We start from the raw sequence: 6,000 nt of genomic DNA on the forward strand, positions 1-6,000 counted from the left end.
TTATATTTGGATAAAATTGAAATGCTAAAAAAAATAAGGTAGTGATACTATGAAAGCATAATATTGGGAAATAATCCATCAACAACAATTATATTCTAATCAATCACACTAGCAGGAGGCAACTTCAACCCATGCTAACCTCATTCATGGTCAAATAAATCAAAGTTTTTAGAGAATTCTAGCAATTTAAAAAGAAAATAAAATACAAACACTTAAATTTGTAATTTTATTAATTATAAATACTTTTAGATTCTTTTAATTTTTATTAAATGTGGGTGCTTCCCAAGCATTCTTCCTCATGTACTTAATCAGATTGTATAGAAGTTATTTCCTGAGTAACATTTTGTATTCAAGACACTTAAAGCCCAATGAACTCATTATTAGCAAGGATTTTCCCTTTTTATAAGATCTATTTCCAAACAAAACCAAAATGGACCAATTGGTTTTGTTTGGTTCCTTCTCTAAATCTCTCAAGAATCAAAATCTTACCCATAAAGTTCTATAATTGGTTCTTCCTCTACATTCACACTACTACTAAGATTTTAATTTAAACAAAAAACACTGAAATGAGAAAAAAAAAAATCACCCATTTCACTAAGGATCGATCAAAGGCAACACATTTCAAGTCTAAGGTTTCTTGCATGTGTGTGTGTGTGTGTTTGTGTGTGTGTGTGTGTGTGGTGTGTGTGTGTGTGTGTGTGTGTGTGTGTGTGCGTGTGTGTGTGTGTGTGTGTGTGAGAGAGAGAGAGAGAGAGAGAGAGATTTTCCTCTATGCAATCTTAAGAAATCGAAGATTGAGCTTCTCCCCTTGAAAACCCTAGAAAAGTGTAAATCCACTTTTATACAGAATAAGTTGCTCCCATGCATACATTGGGGAAAATAATAAGAAACTTTAACAAAAATTAAAAAAATTAAATAGAAATACATTAATTGCCCTTAGAGTCCTTACCTATTGATGGTGAAGAGGGGTGTGGTGTGATCCGTGAGAGATCAAATAGAGGGGAAGAGGAAGATGAAGATGTGTGGGGTGAAGGTGAAAAAGAATTGTGTGGAAGAGATCGAATTTGGGCTCGATTTTTAGAGGGGGGAGATGAATTTAGGTTTGACTTTGAGAGAGGGGAAGATCAAGTAGCTAGCTAAGGTTCTTCTTGTAGAGAGGGAAAGAAGAGAATGTATCGCAGGGAAGGAGAGGCCATGTTTTATTAGGGTAAAAAAATTATAACAGAATAGATGACGGTGCTTTTAGAACCAGTCATCTAAAGTCTACACTTTAGATGACAAATTTTCAAGAAACTGTCATCTTATGTGGGTAAAAAAAATGGTAAAATTGCAGCAAAAAGACAACGGTTTTTTCCAATATCTGTCATCTTAAGTCGCTAATAAAAAATGACGATATTTTGAAAAACCATCATCTATAGTCCACAAATACTTTAGATGACTGTTTTTTGAAAAACCATCATCATAAGTCTACACTTAAGATGAGTTTTAAAAAAAAATAGTCATCTTAAAGTTTTGCCAATTTTTCCATCACAAGTGTCATGATATGTTTACCCTTTATTCTTTGGTAGTTCAACGGACGGTTGCCCCTCCAACAAGAAAAGGTATAAATATGGAAACTTCTCTGCCATTTGGATCGGAGAATTTATGGAGGAAATCGGGTTTTAAATTTCCAGAAACCGCACGATTATATAGCCAAAGGGAATACGCCGCGCCTAAAATATAAAAAAAAAAAATCAATAGAACCATGCAAATTTAAAAAAACAAATCTTTTGTGAGCATGTTCTCCCACAGTAACACTACAACATTTTTGATTTACAGCAGCGGTTTATAACAGCGGATACTTTTATCCGCTGGTATATATATATTTACTGCAGCGGATTATTTTATTCGCCGCTATATGTATATTTATTGCAGCGGATTATTTTATCCGCCTCTATAGATACTTTTTTTTGCAGCGGATAATTTGATCCGCCGCTATAGGGATCCGCATACAAAGAAAATTCGCACTCAATAGTTTCTTGCTTATTCAAGTACACATAGCAGCGGAATAGTACATCCGCCACTAAAAAAATTAAATTTATTTATATAAAAAATTCGATATATCTCTCTATCAATTTTTTTTAAATGAATATAACAGCGGATTATATATTCCGCAGCTATAAATTGATGGAAAATTTTGAATATAGTAGCGGAATATATTTTCCGCAGCTACAAAGTCAAATTTATAATGGAAAACATTCGATTTATCTCTATATCAATTTTTAAAAAAATGAATATAGTGGCGGAATAAATTTTCCGCAGCTACAAAGTCAAATTTATAATGGAAAAACTTCGATTTATCTCTATATCAATTTTTAAAAAATTGAATATAGTGGCGGAATATAGTTTCCGCAGGTATAGATGCAACATTTCTCACATTATGAATCGTTTTTAGTTGCGGATAAAGTTATCCGCTGCCATAACCATATAAAATTCCAGCGGAAAAAAGAATCCGCTTGTAAAACTTTCAAAATGAAACCTTACCCAACGAAAGAACAGGCGCGAAATTTTTTTCCCTCTTCCTTCTCATTTTCCCTCATCGTCTCTGTCACTCTCTCTCATTCTCTCATCTGTTGGTGTTTGTACTACAAAATCGAGTGCTATTAGAGGGTCAGTTTTGTTGGAAACGCCATTGAAGAACGAGGTATAGAGGCAGTCTCGTTGGAAACGCCATTGAAGAACGAAGAGTTCTTCCTCTCTCTCTCTCTCTGCTCTCACTCAAACCGTAACTCTTTGATCTTGGTTGCCTATTCTCTTAAATCATCTCCTTATCTAATATCAGTTTTTTACGGAATCACAACTCGGTCTCCTCCATTTTTTACTAAAGTTTCAGAGTCAGAACTTGATCTCATGGTTGCAAAGCTGCTACTTTTTCTAAGAAATTGAAACCCTAGCACAACGAACGGTACTTTCGCAGAAGGAATCCTCGAAACCCCCTCAAGATTAATACCCCAAACCCTAACGGTAATCTTCTTTTGATATTGTTTTAACAAAAAAAGCAAGCAATCTTCTTTTGCTCTTGATCTCAATCTCAGAAGAAATCTTTTCTCGAACTCATTATCAAGGTTCGTAAGGTTTGCCACTCTCTTCTTATCATCGTTTCTCGTGGTTGCATAGCTTTTACAATTTTATAATTTTCTTTTTAGGAAAATGTAAGAAAACCTTTCGTAATTTCTTTTTAAATCTATTTTTTGCTCTTGATCTGGATGTTTTTGTTAATGCATCTAGCATGAATCTATCAATAGATGAGTGACAAATTGATTGCTTTTGTTGTTAGGGATTTTTGTTGTTTTTATCTGGATTGATAGCAAACGAACCTAATGAAATAATCCTTTCCCTCAAATCGCATCCCTAAGCTCAAACCTAATGTGATTTGGTAGCGATTCTTTGAAGTGTGAGGTCTAATGTGAACTGTTGGGCAATGTTGTTGTGTTGTAGATGATCAATCTGGTTGCTATTTGTACTCTAGCGGATTACAATATGCGTCCTCTTGATACAATTTACAGCTATTTCATTGATGCACTCCTTTTGGTAAGCTTTTAGATCATCTGCTTTAGTGGATTTATGTGTATGTGTGTGGAAATTGATGAATATGGATGTGTGTGGAAATTGATGAACATTGATGTGTGTGTGGAAATCAATCGAGGTTTGTCACAATTGTGATATCTATTGTTTGGTGACCTTGTTTAGAGAAGTACTTTTTGGGTTTATAAGTGCTTTCAGAAATCAATTAAAGAGCAATTTATGCAGTTTAGATTGTGTGAATAGTGAGGATGAGATCCAAGGTATGACACTAGAAATAGTTCGGGGTATTTTTGGTGATTTACTTATGTATTAGTGCAGGATTAATAAAAGTTAGTGTGGCAATAGCAACTCTCTTATATTATTTATTTTAAAGTTTTCAATCTGTACAGGTTGGACACAGGTTAAATGTATATATATATATATATATATATATGAAAACAAATTACAGTAGTGGATACAAATTCTGTCTTCATATATTATTTTTGCAGGATATATAATAAATTTTTTTTAAAAAAAAAAGCGTATAGCAGCGGATATTAATATCCGCCGCTATATGTGTTATATTTTAAAAAAAAAAAAACATTGACCTATTGCAGCGGATCTTAATATCCGCCGCTATATGTATTATATTCAATTTATTAAAAATTGACCTATTGCAGCGGATATTAAGATCCGCTGCTATATGTAGTATATACTATTTGTTAAAAATCCGACCTATTGCAGCGGATATTAATATCCGCCGCTAAAGGTACTATCTGTAACAGCGGAATACATTATCCGCTGCTATAGTTAGCGACGGAGGCAACAACGACGGATCGTTGGTTCCGCTGCTCATCGCCGCAATAGCTTTTACCGGCGGAAAAATTACCTTTTAGCGGCGGAAAAATCCGCCGCTGTAGATCAAAAATGTTGTAGTGTAAATCTATCCTAGTTATCAATTATTTAGGTTTCCAATTACCTAGGTTTTCACCATTCAAAGTCATGTGAGAAAAGATTGAGATAGGTGTTTGTTGCCACTAAAATTTCAAAGATAAAAAATGTGTTCCTTGACATTTTTATTTAAAATTCATCTTATTAAGGTCATTTTTTCAATACATATAAAATTACACCTACACTATTGTTCGTCATAGATTATTAAAATAAAAATAACACATAAAAAATAAGAAAAACTTTGGCAAGCAAAGGGTCGATGTTGTCGACAATAAATTTCAACAAATCTACCTCGAGATTCATGGAATAAGATTGAAAATAATTTTATTTATTTGGATGAAAAACGAGAGTACAAATCTTAATATTTTCCTCTGATTAGCAGTTAAGTATAAAAGGATGACGTATGTAGCTTTTCTTCTCTCCAAGCTTCGCGCTTTACCGATTGAAAAATTTGCTAGAACAATGACTTTGTTTGTGCTTGAGCTTCTGTAGAGGCTTTTATAGATTTTCTTCTCTCCGAGATTTGCGCTTAATCAATTGAGAATGTTTTCTTGACTTCTGAAAAAGGGATTTATGCTTGATTTTCTCTTTAATCGGGGTCTGGATCTCTGAAGAACTTTGTTTTATTTCTAGAGGAGGGATTGAGAGCTTATTCTTCTCTAGAGGAAGAGCTTTTGTCTTTGTCTTTTGAGAGAAAGAGATATAGATCCCCTTCAAATGAGGGATGCTCTTGTATTTATAGACTTAATGATAATTTAACTTTCTAATTATATCCCAATTTAAAAAGATTTGATTGGTTTGTTTAAAGGCTAAATTTGTCAAAATCCAATTTTAAGGATTATATAGATTATTGTTGTGCAAAACTCATTTATTTGGGTATAAGGCCCAATATTTAACATGTGGATCACTTAACTTTATTGGATCATGGGTTTTATCTATGAAAACTCAAAACCCAAGCTTGTAGGGGGCACATTCCCAGTTAATTGATTCAATTTGGATGCGAGGCCCATTTATAACTTTAGGGATTTTTATTTATAAAACTTATAAAGGCCTCCTCAAAATTTTGGTGCCTATATATGCATAGAGACAACGTTGATTAATATTTCTGACTTAAAATAAGAAGGGAGAAAAGAGTTCCAAAACAATTTCTTCTAAAGATAATTTTAACCAGTCTAAAATCGGAGACACTAAGTGATGGAAATAGCAATGTAAAGGATGATTTTCTAAGCTCTGATCAACTATCGACATAAACACATTAGTTTTTAAGATTCTAAAATAACGAAAATATTTTTTTTGATGTCATTTACAAAATCACATTATAGTTAATATTGTTGAGTTTAGTCCCACATTAGTGTAGACACCCCATTTTTGCATCTGCTTAATTCGACAATTCGTCACCCGGTTACCGTGAATTCTTAATGATGATCGCAAAGAACTCGAAGGCTCGTGAGTACTATCCCTGTTTCCTCCCATTCCCAATCTTTTCATCTCTCCCTTACGTTATGA

The sequence above is a fragment of the Akebia trifoliata genome, chromosome 12, assembly GCF_017979445.1.
Source record: "Akebia trifoliata isolate Shusen 1 chromosome 12, ASM1797944v1, whole genome shotgun sequence".
NCBI lineage: Eukaryota > Viridiplantae > Streptophyta > Magnoliopsida > Ranunculales > Lardizabalaceae > Akebia > Akebia trifoliata.